This window comes from Mesocricetus auratus, unplaced genomic scaffold (assembly GCF_017639785.1).
Source record: "Mesocricetus auratus isolate SY011 unplaced genomic scaffold, BCM_Maur_2.0 Super-Scaffold_100026, whole genome shotgun sequence".
Classification (NCBI taxonomy): domain Eukaryota; kingdom Metazoa; phylum Chordata; class Mammalia; order Rodentia; family Cricetidae; genus Mesocricetus; species Mesocricetus auratus.
Genome location: NW_024429207.1, coordinates 8,494,912 through 8,508,340, shown reverse-complemented (window position 1 = coordinate 8,508,340; position 13,429 = coordinate 8,494,912). Strand labels below are relative to the sequence as shown.

Genomic DNA, 13,429 nt, shown 5'->3' with positions numbered 1-13,429 from the left:
CACTCAAAATAATAAATGTGTTTGCATGGTTTCCTTTCAGCTTTTTTTTTTTGGTCTTTTGGAGAAGTGAACATCAAGCTTTGTAAAGAACAAAATATGTTCTGATAAGGTTAGGTTTTGCTTGGTTAGATCTTGCAGCTATTTTGGTGATTTTGCAATTGTTAAGCAGGCCTTGTTCACCTATTCATTGTAACATTTCTCTTCTAGAGCCAGAATAGGACAGACTCATATACCATTCTGATCTGGGTACATTTCTTCAGAAGGTATGATGCCCTCATGGGGAACCTCACTTGGCCTGGGCTTGGGGCTCATGATGCTGGGAAGAACTTAAATGCATGTATTTTAGTAAAAAACAAAAACCCTAAATGAAGTTAAGGACATAAGATAGTGACCCAAAGAATGTAAGTAAACCTGACCTCCATGTGACCTTTACTTCTGTCATTCCCAGAAGAATGTCAACCTTGGGCTATGAACAGACACCTGTATTTAAGCCAATTCAGAAGAAGCCCCTCGAGGACATCAGAGGAAGGGAGGCAAGGCCAAGATCTCAGGAGAACTTTCTGTTTGCTTAGTGATTGTGTCTGTTTATTGAGGAGTGCTTGGGGTGGAGCCCAGGGCCTTGTACATGCTCAGTAAGCACTCTGCCACCAACTCACATCCCAGACACATGTGAAGAAATATCTTGTGTGGGTCTCAGGAGCAGTGAAAGGGTAAACAAATTCCACCCTGGTCCCAAAACTGTCTTCATTCTCACACAGACACCAATAGGTACAAAGACTCCACCCTTAGGATTGTCCATTCCAGCTTTCTGTCCCACCCCAGGCAGTATAGGGTTTAGTTGTCAAATTGCAGTTTGGAGGACATTTATGAAATATGGTATCATGCCCTGCTTGAGATCTACTTCAAGTGATGTTACTTTCATTAAAAGGGCCATTTGAATTTATAAAACTGACTGATTCTAACCCATGTTCTTCATAACAAACTGTTAGAAAATTCAAAGCGTATTGTGGTCTATGTGATTCTTCCCTACCCACTTTAATGAATGGCCTGACCCATCTTCCACCCAAAAAGAATATGGAGATGGTCCAGCCTTATGCTCGTCTCCTTTTCCACAGTGTGGCACTGGGCACACCTCTGACAACAACAAAAACTTATCCTTCTCAACACCACCCAGTTTTAATTTCCTCCACACTGTTCAATACCACCAATATTAGGACCCCAAACTGAATACCCCACTCTCTAGCCCTTAGCCAAGAATCTTATGCTCACAGTAGTTGTTCTAATAAGACCCCATATGAAGGAAAGAGTCCAATGGTTTAAATGACTGGTGAATAATTGTGAATATGAGCGAGTCGGGAAGGAGACTACTTGTACAGATCTGAATGGCTTCAGGGATATGTTTAATTTTCAGCCAGGTCAAAGACACCCTTGCCCCTGTACTCAGGGGAAAGGCACCTATCAAGGTCATGTCACAGACCTCCTTTGATGGTGACCTCATCACCTTTCACTTCTAAGACCCCTCACTTAAGAACTACCACAAGAAATCTTAATTTAAAAATATTTCCAAGTATGTTTTCTTCCCATCATTAATGCTCTGCTATCTTTGTAAATTTTTTGGAAATTTAAAGAATATTCACCCAATATTCACCTCTGTTTGGTCTACTTGTGTTGTGTTATGTAACGTTTTTAATGTTCAGGATTTATCAAGACATAATTTAGTGCAGATAATTAAAAAACTATGTGGGTTATTTTAAATATTAAAAAAGTCCATTCCCACTGTTGTTCATGACAACCATACCCTAATATTCTCCACTTGTTAGCATTGGCTCATGTTCACTGATGATTTTCAATAGATGGAATGCATTTCGTACCACATATATACCTAGTGTGAGCACTTGGAAGCCTCTATTAGCTTCTATTGTGAATTCCTGGATTTTCAACCATTGTCTCAACTGGGCTCCAAAACTGAAAAGTACAGGGGCCTCATTTCTTTATCATGTTACCACCTCCTGCTTCTGGATGCTTGCTTACTAACTCCCTGGTGTCCTTACTCTCTCTTCCTCTGAAATGGAGAAATATATACTGTTTGTCTAGTTTACCACTGAGGAGTCTTCACAAATCTGCCTTCATATACAGTGTTAATTCCCTTAATTTTCATCCTTATGAATTAGTTAAATCCTTGGGTTGCTAATGATGAAAGGCCTAGAGTCTATGCTTCAACCAGTGAATTAGTTTTCTAATAAATAAAAATAAATTGCTATCTCTATTATCCACCAATTTCCAAGTCTAGAACTCTGAAGTCAAGGAGGTAGAAGAGCCATGTTGCCTCTAAAACTGTTTTATGGGAAAAATCCTCCTTTGCCTCCTCCAAAGATCTGGTGGCTTCTATCATTTCTTGGTATCCCAGAACCATGGTGACAATAGCATAGTCTCTGCATCTGTAGTCACACAAGTACTCATCCTTCATGACTGACTCCACATCAATCTCAATATCTCTCCCCCTCAGCCCCCTGGAAAACAGTCATTGCATTTATGTACCCTGCTCAATTAACTTTGTATCTCCAAGGATGCTACTTCTAAATAAGGCCACCTTCATGGATACCAAATGTTAGAAATACTGACTTCAACATCTTCTGGAAAGACTCACCCAACAACAGCCACTATTAGACATGGAGTCATCTCCAAGCTGGAAGCAGCTTCAAAGTATCTATTACAAGTTCAAAGTTTACCCTTCATCTCCCATACAGCAAATCCATTCTGCAGGATCCAGTGAAAGAGTTAGGCATCTTATCCAAGCTATTTCTGAGCAAAACTATCATGCAGAGGACTGGAGGACTAGTCATCCCTCATTATATGAATCTCCTTAGGAAAAGATCATTTGGTTTTTTAATTCTTTCTGTCATACTTCAATGACCTTCCTATTCACACACTACATTGGAGATATTCTTCCAAGAAGATGGAGTTTTCTACATCCTAACATGCCCCTAGATTGCTCTAGCTTTGCAGAACAAGGAAGTGACCTGCAAACAATTCCTAAGATCATCATTCTCCACCGACCTTTCCATCTTTCCTGGTGGTTCATTTTGTAATGGAAAAATGTTACTTCCTCCACTGTAAATCAAGTTTTTTACATGCGCATGCTTCTCAAGAAAGACCACAAAAAATATAAAAAGTGAGGTTACACATCAGGACATAGGCAGAATATTGTAGGGTTTGTTTTCCATTATTGCAGTCAATAATAATCTTAGTCTTCTGCAGTATGAAAATAATGATAGGTGGTTGGGTGGGTGGGTGGATGGATGGATGGATGGATGATTAGAGATAGAAAGACAGACAGACAGATGTAGATAGACAGAAGTAAATAGAAAGATAGACAGTATTTCCTAATCTCACTGAAAAATGAATACCAAGAGGCCTAATTAGGCATGACACTGAGAATGCATTTTATAAATATTTTGCCGAGTCAATAGGAGAGGAAGTGATTAGTGAGGTAGCTGTTTTGCCTTATGGTGCTTTCAGAGCCCACTGAAATTCTTGGTCAGCATTAATCATATGACATGTTTTCCATTTGGAGGAATGTCTATTCTAAGTCCAATTCTTCCTCTCTTTTCACTGTGCAGTGTTAGTCCCTGTATTTGAATCACCAAGATTGTATCATCTGGTCAAGCAAATGGTCAATACCATTGATTGTAGGGGTTCAAATTCACCATTTGAGTTTTCCAAACTCTGCTTTAAGCCATATCCAGTGTGTGGATGCTTGACCACAAGAAGATCCTATAAATAGATGGGACCTATTCAATGGTCTCCATAGCAATGGTCAGGAAATATATCCCATGATTGTTTTTAAATTAACTTATCATTTTGTCAGTAAGAATAAAATTTGGTGGAACTTTGATCTGAGCTGGAAAGGGAAGGAGCTCTTTCCAGATCGTGATAGTTAATACCCCTCCATCCCCTCCAAAGACACAGATCTAATGACCCAACTTTCTCCTGCTATACCTAACATCCCTGTTAACTTAGAAACATACAGGCCAAGTACTTGCTGCCCAGCTCCAAAAGTTGGGATTCACAGAAAGTAAAGCCTGGATCTATACAATTCTATTACCTCTACAGTAGGGTATAAGTTGGGCTATTTCAATTCTTTATCTCTGAGATGTCCAATGTAAAGCAACTGCTGCAATACGGATCCTATGCCAATGCCTAGAGCAGTCACACAGGGATCTCTGATATTTAGTCTCAGAAGAACTAAAAAGACATTTTCTAAAGGTTGTCTTGTGAGTGACAGAAATAACAATGTCACTGGTATTCTCTAACAACTCCCTGGATGTAAATGCTTATCACATTTTACAAAATCATAACCGCTGCTGAAGCATATAGCTTGATACTTTTTCTCTATCATCCCGATAGTGTCCTAGCTACTTGTATTTCCAGTGTCATGACAAAAATATGTGGGCTAATCAATTTGCAAGGGTTAGTTTCAGCCTTGCTGTCGCCTTTGGGCCTGTGTTGAAGCAGAGCATCATGGTAGGGAACATGTGGTGGAGGGAGTGTTTTTACATCACAGAGAGCAAGAAGCAGCATGAAGCATGGGGGCAGCTAGGTGTCCCACTGTCCTGGCTGAGGGCAGGGTCCCAATGACGTCACTTCCTCCCACTTGGCTCACCTCTTCTACGTCTCCTAATTTCTCAGTCGCACCACAGCACAGTGACCAACATTGGATCCTGTACACCCTTGGGAAATGGTTAAAGGCCAAACCATAGCATTTCCATTTGAGTGGATGAGGATGTATTTCAAAAGAGATAAAAGGAAGGTGACTTAGTTCTTTGAGTGACAGTGGTGGGGGCCACATCCTCACAGGGAGGCCTCCGGTCCCCCAACTCAGGGCTCCACCCAGTCAGTGACAGCAAAGAAGAGCAGCTCTTCTTTAAAACAAAGACACTGTATGTGGAAGAAATTAATATTTAAAAAATACAGCTCACCACCTGGGTGACAAAATGTATATTTGGGGATATTTTCCTGTTGGCAAAATACATGTTGATGTTTTAAAAACTCAGATTATATTCTCCCCATTCCTTAGCATATTAGATTCACAATCCATTGTTTGACTCTTTTTCAATAGCATAAAAGTATTCTTTGATAATAAAAACCCATTAGCTATAGGGGAAATTAGCCAGTAAATATATAAATTATAGCACCCCCAAGGATGAGCTAGTGAAATCCGTTATCTTCTTATGCTAAAGAAGTCAGAAGTGCTTAATATTGAGTGTGCTATCTCTCCCTCAGCTCCCTGAAGAAAAGTTACATAAGTTGTACTGTACATGAAATGCTGGTGTGCCCCACCCCCCACCCCACTACCACCAGCACAGACTGGATTGTGAAAATTCTAAAACTGAACAGAACCATCTGGAATATGAGTCATTAAACTAAGTAAAAAGAAAAAGCGAGACAGTCATAAAGCACTCTCCCAGAAAACTGAAGAAGACCTGTACCACTCCCTGTGTTTGCAGACAGGAAACAAGGTCTCTTGACCCTGAAAGACCTTCTCCCAAAGCTGCAGAATTGTGACCGTCATTTGTCAGGATGATGAAGGCCAATCTTCTCCTCAAACCAACTTAAGGCAGGCAAGGGAGGGCCCTCTCCTCACTTATTTGGAAAATTGAATGTGGAAGAGATTTCAGAAGGAAATACTGTAACGGCCCATCCAAAGGAGGGCTGTGCTTGAGGGGGAGATTCTTCTCAGCAATTAGGAGAAGGTCAAAGAAAAAGCTACGTCTCCCCGTAGCCCCTACACTTTGCATTATATTGGAGTTTAAACTTTGAGTCTTACACATGCTAGGCAAGTTCCCTACCACTGAGAAAATTCCCCAGATTTTGGTGCTACTCTTTTGAGACAGGGCCTCAATAATTTACCCAGGCTAACCTTGAGTTCACTCTGTAGCTCGAGCTGGCTTTGAACTTGCAATTCTTCTGCCTTGGCTTCCCAAGTAGCTGGGATATCTGCAGATGGTACTCACCCCAGCTACCCTATGTCAACTCTATAGACTTTTAATTGTTAAGTATATGTGCCCTGAACAAAGTTTTATTGTTTAATATTGGGAAAACATATATTACTATGCAAGAAAATAAAAAAGGAAATAAGAAATAAGAAATAGTTTCTATAGATCTCTCTCTCTGTCTGTCTCTGTCTCTCTGTCTCTGTCTCTCTGTCTCTCCCTCTCTCTCTCCATCTCCACGAAGGCCACAAATTAAGCCAAAGTGTCATCCCCACAAATGCTGTATGCCTCTTCTAACACAGGATGACACAGGATTCCACAATGACTTGGGCTCACCAACTAGTTTGACTGACTGACCAGTAAGTCAAAGGGCTCTGCCTGCCCCTGCCTCCCTAGCACTAGGATTATAACACAGGAAATCACTCCTGGCATTTTACTATGGGTGAGTGCTGGGGGTCTGACCCTAGTTCTCCATGCTTTTCTAATTGAGCTATCTTCCCAGCCCCTTTTTAAGAGGATTTTTGTTTTGTTTGAGCCATGCTTTTTGTTTCACAATGGCTTCCTCAAAGGGCAGGCAGACCCACCACCAGGGTTTGTCTCTAGTTTATCTTCTTCCAAAACATCAAAACAATGCAACTTAATACATTTGTTGACTGACTGTTTAAGACACCCAAGAGGTCTCATAAGCACCTGGTAAATATCGTTCATCTTAATTTACTGTCTTCCTGATCTTAGAATCACCATAATTAAGTTCAGGATTAGGAACGTCTCTTTGGTTAAAATAGCTGTGTTGCTTTGGCTCAGCTTGTAAGGATCAGGTGAATAAAGGAGACATTTGGTCAGCCAGATAGATTTAGACATGACTTTGCTAGTTGACCAAAAACTAATCTTACTAACACCTACATTTCCATAGTTGAGACTGTAAGAAGTGCCTGTCGGGGTACATCTAGAGAGCCACTTATATTTCCAGCATCACAAATAATTGCTAAATAATTCTCAAGACAATTTCCATCCACAAACATTTTTGTGGGGAGAGGCAGGGTGTTTGTTTGATTTGGTTTTGATAAGAACTCCTATCTGAGTGACAGGTAGTTAAAACATTTGCCTGGGTGACAAAGGTAGGAGTCAAGTTGTCCAGGTTACAGCGACTGACTTCTTTGGGAATCAAGGACACAGGCTTCTATAAAACCTTGGATCTTTGTAACAAAAGACAGAACCTCAAGCACCCTCTTGGTCTGACTGTGTAGAGGGAAAACACAAGTACTGTGCTTTGTGGGATTTTTCTTTTTTCTTTTTGTAATTGAACAGCCTAGTAATCCCTGCAGAAGTTAATTTGTCTGTGCTTACTAAAAGTCAATTAATTACAAGAAGTTGCACATGGAAATTGTGTTTGCCACTATTTAATCCTAAACGCAAGGCATATACTGGCTGGTTTTTCATGTCAACTTGACAAAAGGTTGAGTCATCAGAGAGGAAAGAGCCTCATTTGAGGAAATGTCTCCATGAGATTCAGCTATAAGACATTTTTTCAGTTATTGATTAACAGGAGAGGACCAAGCTCATGGTAGGTGAGGCCATCCCTGGGCTTGTGGTCCTGGGCTCTATAAGAAATTAGGCTGAGCAAGCCATGAGGAGCAAGGCAGTTAGCAGCATTGTATGAATAATTAAAAACCCAGAGATAGATATTGGGATTCAAGCTGAAGATCAGAAAAACAAAGCAGCCAGCCACTGAAAGAGCAGTCCTGGCTGCCAAAGACTGAATACTGAATCCCTGAATGAGCCCCTGAGCTCCTGTCTTACATACCTCTCTAGTGCTGAGGTTAAAGGTGTACACCACCATCCTCCAGCTTCTATGGCTAACTAGCGTGGCTGCTGGGATTATATCACAACAAGCAACATCCTCCATGGCCTTTGCATTAGCTCCTGCCTCAAGGGTTCTGCCCTGTTTGAGTTCTGCCTTGACTTCCTTCAGTGATGAACAGCAATGTGGAAGTGTAAACCAAATGAACCCTTTCCTCCCAAAGTTGCTTTGGTCATGGTATTTTATCCCAACTATAGAAACCCTAAGTAAGACTGTATTATAAGGGCCAGCTAATCCTTAGGTCAATTGTATTCCTATGACTTAGACATTTAGAAAAGGATCGTCACCTCCACCCGCAGACAAACACTGCTCAAAATGGCAGTCAAGCAGTGTTTTCTGTCAAAATGTGGAGTAAACATCATTTTTATCATAAAATAAGCAAACCAGCGACCACTTTAGGATACTATATTTCCCTTTTTATTTAAAATAGAAACAAGCTTGTTTTACATGTCAATCCCAGTTCCCTCTCCTTCCCCTCCTCCCCTGCCTCGCACCAACCCCCTATCCAATCCCCTTTCTACTCCCCAGGGAGGGTGAGGCCTTCCATGGGGGATCTTCAAAGTCTGTCATATCATTTGGAGCAGATCCTAGACCCTCCCCCATGTGTCTAGGCTGAGAGAGTATTCCTCTATGTGGAGTGGGCTCCCAAAGTCCATTCATGTACTAGGGATACTGATCAACTACCAGAGGCCCCATAGATTAACCAGACCTCCAAACTGACATCCTTGTTCAGGGTGTCTGGAACAGTCTTATGCTGGTTTCTCAGCTATCAGTCTGGGGTCCATGAGCTCCCCCTTGTTCAGGCCACTTGTTTCTGTGGGTTTCTCCAGCCTGGTCTTGAACCTTTTGCTCATCACTCCTCCCTCTCTGCAACTGGATTCAGAGTTCAACTCAGTGTTTAACTGTGGGTGTATGTTTCTGCTTCCATCAGCTACTGGATGAAGGCTCTAGGATGGCTTATAAGGTAGTCATCAATCTCATTATCAGAGAAGGCCATTTAAGGTAGCCTCTCAACTATTGCTTAGATTATTAGTTGGGGTCAACCTTGTAGATCTCTGGACATTTCCCTAGTGGCAGATTTATCTTTAAACCTATAATGGCTCCCTCTATTATGGTATCTCTTTTCTTGCTCTCCTCTATTCTTCCCCCCACTTGATCTTCCTGCTCCCTCATGTCCTCCTCTCCCCTCCTCTTTCTTCTAACTCCCTTTCCCCTTCTCCAGGAGACCATGTATGTCTGTCTCTCTTACGGTTCTTCTTGCTTCCTTGCTTCTCTTGGCGGTGTGGATTATAGGCTGGTAATCCTTTGTTCTATGTCTAAAATCCATATACCATTTTTGTCTTTTTGTGACTGAGTTACCTCACTCAGGATGATTTTTTCTGATACTTTATTTTTTTATTATATAATTATTTAATTACAGCAAGGCTTGCTTCCTAATGTTTAAAGAACTTGTTGAAATGGAGTCAATCTCTTCAAACATTTTCTTCTCTGTCATTTACCTAAGATATGGAAAAGAGTTAATTTGGTAATTTAGCAACAAAATTGCTCATTTTTCCTTAATTTCAAAATAAAGAATTGATTTAACCAAGTAAAATTTCCTCATTATAAATGCAAAAGTACCATAAAATAGGACATAAAATTCTTCTATGTCTACTTCTATATATCATTACCATTATGACAAGATACTAACAAAGTATATTGACTCTGCATTGACTTGGCTAGCTGTCATGACTACATAAACAAGGGGATCATTAGATAACATGTGGACTTTCCTTAATATTCTACCCACTTTCCAGAAAAGACAAGAACGTGTTTTGCTGAAGGTACTTACAATCCCATCAGTGCTGACTGAAGTGACTCATTCGGTAACCATGGTAACAGTGTCCAGCAGTGAGAAGAGAGGAGCATGTGTGTATTCTTTTGATGCTGTTGCTTCTGGGGAGATAATCTGTTTGGGATTCCTGGTCTGTCCCAATGCACGCAGGTTTCCTCTCCCTTCATGCTTTTGTTGATTCTCTATAATTGCCCTAGTAAATTTAAAACAAGGCAACCAGATGCTGTACCCTCAGGACCCTATGTTCTTTCCAGAAATGCATTTTGTATTTAAAGATGCATTCTCAAGTGTCCTAAAAGTGGACTCTCCTCCCAAATACATTCCTCTCCCTTCTATTTCTGCAGTCCTGGGCCAGGGCCAGGCTCCCATACTATATTTGTGTCATTCTATTTTTTCCTCTGTCTCTTTTCATAATATTTTAATATATTAATACTTACAGAGAAAAGTATTTAAAAACAAGTAAATAAGTACCGTGTGTGTGTGTGTGTGTGTGTGTGTGCGCACACGCACTTGTGTGAAGTGTGGTTTTGTAAGCTGCACGTATTCTAATGTAGCAGCACAAAGTTCATATCAAACAAATTTTATAGGTTATGTATATATAGAGCATGGAGCTTCTAAAAAGGGACCATGAAAAATTTGAATAATTGTAAAATCAGATTATAATATTCTATTCCTTCATTAGCAAATATGTAAAATACTGAATAAAAAAAACCCTGAATAACAAATAAAGCATGGCTACCCTTAAGAAAACACATACAACATAAAGACAAGATGAAGTGATAAGCAAAACTTGACAATTATTTAAATGAGCATGTTGAAATGAAGTCACTCTCTTCGAGTAAGGAGTTGTTAATTTGTATGGGAAGGAGGATATCAGGGTCTTCTTTACCATGTGCTTATAAGAATGTTTATTATTTTAATAATTATCAAGAATGTTTATTGTTTTTTTTTAAAGAATCATTGGGAGAAATCCCAATTCGGGGGGGTCAGGGGGGATAAATCTCACAAAAGATACCAGTTTTCTCAATCAGTCATGTGTTTGCCAACAAGGACTTATCCAAATAAATGTGACTCCCCTTAGACCCAGGGCAGTGTCTGGTACAGGGTAGGCACCCTGTCAGGTCAGGGTGTACTGTTTAGATTCTAATGGAGGTTAAAATGAAATATGTACTTAAAAGGCAAGAAAGTGTCCTGAAGACCCCAGTGTAAGAAGAGAGATAGAGGACAAAGTCCTGAAAATTTTCCTGTAACTACTGTGTTGTGAGGAAGGAAAGGAGACAGAAAGGAAGAGGGAGACAAGGCAACCAAAAGATTAGTGTGATGAAAAAATGTTAAAGATAAAAACCAGAATCCTGAAGGCAACAGCGTTAGTAGTATCACATGTACAATAACAGTCACAACTAATATTCATGATATTAGTGCCTATGCAGCTAACAGTTTGATTAATGTCCTCTTAGGCACCTTACCAAGTTGTTCTTCCCAAATTTACGTGGAAAGAAAACTGAGACTTTCTAGATCAACTTGCTCAATGATGTTCTGCTGGAATCCACATCCTCCTGCCATAGAGTTCCAACTAGAGGTGCTAGAAAGCCACAGTTAGAAGCTTTGTCTAGTGCAGTCTCCCAATGAATACAATTAAGTGGCTTAATTACCCATCACCACTGCTAACAATTCTAAACTAGAATACCTTCAGTGTGGTGCTCTGTGCTTCTAACTGTTGAGTTGTAGCAGGTGAGCACGGTTCATAACTGTTAACCCACAAAAGGCTGAAGTTCAGTATAAATATCAACAGAAGAAATGCTCAAAAATAAATCTGAGTCTTTTTTATAGAACTCATTAAAGATTCATAGCAATTGCTTGGGGGAAAGATGCTTTTAGTCAAAATATAAAATGACAGCACATGATGATTGCTTAATGCTCTCCGGGTATCAAGGTATGCAATGGGCTACACTGAGTGGATCAGGGTATGCAAGGTCCTGAACCAGAAGCAGCAGAGCTAAACGGTGAGAAAGAGAACATCCTTAGTCTCACAAAAACACAGAGGAGAAGACAGAGATGAAGGAACCGAGCATCCTGCCTTTGCTGAATAAGCATATTTCCAAGAACAGAAAAATAAAGGGTAGTTGATGTGTGGGGAGGGGAACTCTGAAAGGGTGGTAGAGCTGAGTGAGATAGCATGTCAGGAATCTCAGCATTCAGGAGGCTCAGACAGGCAAATTGAGAGATCAAGAGCCGCCTGAGCTACATGACCCTGGAAAGAAAGTGGGGCTGAAAAGGGGAAGAAAGATGTAGATGATTTGGAAAAATCAAGTTTATATATCTAATCAAAATTATATGTCTGAATTTAGGGAACCAAAGTGGAGTTCATAATAACATTCAAAAAGAGCAGACAGACAGCCGAACAGGATGAGAGCCTTGATACTGCAAGTGGAGAGTGAGCTGGTGATGTGAGAGAACTCCTAGAAGCCTATTCCTTAGAAGAGAGTTGGGAGGAGAGTCAGAATGGAGGAGAACAGCACAAGGTGGCTGGGTTTTAGGAAGAATGCTATGGCCACAGGGTAAAGGATGATAATGAGGGGTGGGAAAGTGAAACTCAATACATCAAGCTGACCACTCACAGGCTCATCAGGACCATGCTCAGAAAGACAGCTCCACAAATACCACAGCCCTTTGGGAAGTAAGTAATACTGAATAGACCTCTCCCCAGGGCTGTGAAGACAGCAGTTTTCCTTTGGTCTGTGTCACCCTGCTTGAACATACCACACACCCAGTAAAATATATAAATTTGTCACAGCACATCTTAAGAAAGAAAGCTATGGTACTCTCCCTCCAAAACACATAGCACCATCTAAAGAACCTAGTAAAGAAGAGGCAATACGGAGAACTCAGGATCTTCCCCTTACTTGACTTCCATTTGCAAATCGAATACATGAAAAAGCTAATTGCTCACATCCTGGGCCTTCCCAGCTGTCTAGCTGGAATGAATGGCCTACAGGATGGAGAGCAAATATCTTAGCATCTGAATGATAATATCTGAGGTTAGCAAGCAGATTCTGAAGACACTGAAGATCACTGCCATTTACGACTTAGGTGCTTTGTGTGTGGAATATCAAGGAAAGTTTAAAGTAAGGAAAATGATGGGGACTTCATAGCTGTGATCCTGCTGCAGTCTGTGGTTTATATACTGCAGCTGCCCCCCCCGCCTGCCCCTGTTTCCAACCTAGTGCCTGGGCATTCATTGAGACAATATGAACATCTTGCCCTCTGACTATGATATCTGTCAATTTTTCCTTGACCCTACAAAGATAGCTAACTAGAAAGATACGCACTGAAAAAGAAATTCTCACGTGATGAGCTTTAATATTTACATCACGATGAGGCATACTCTCTGTTTTAACTCTGACAAATTCTGTGTGTTGATAACTATGAGGACTTATTCTAAGGAAACAGTCCGCTAAGAGCTGTACTTAAAGCAGTGGGTGTCTCCTCTTCCTGGTTATTTGGATGTGTTTGCATTAATAAGTCGGTTTTCTTCTCTTTGCTTTCCTCACTGTTCACACACTCAAGTTCTAGCTCATTAAAAACATATCCAGTGAGCAGGGCACAGTGGTGCACACTTGTAATCCTAACACTCGGGAGATGCAAGGGGCCGATCATAAGTTCCATCTCAGGCTGTTATACGGTGAGTTTGAAACCATCCTGGGCCACATTGTTAGGCCTTGTTTTAATGAATGAATGAGT

The 13,429-nt window shown here is 40.7% G+C and overlaps 1 protein-coding gene across 28 annotated transcripts in view; it reads left to right on the top strand.

The window, feature by feature from the left end:
• The window catches only part of Sorbs2 (sorbin and SH3 domain containing 2), a 300,895-nt gene that overhangs the window by 170,807 nt on the left and 116,659 nt on the right, over positions 1-13,429 (top strand). For 3 of the 28 annotated variants that reach the window (XM_040731921.1, XM_040731918.1, XM_040731911.1), the window contains exon 3: positions 208-263. The exons of the other annotated variants lie outside the window; for them this stretch is intronic. The gene's annotated coding sequence lies outside the window, so the exon portion shown is untranslated. The remainder of the gene's footprint in view (positions 1-207; positions 264-13,429) is intronic. 28 annotated transcript variants of the gene reach the window in all.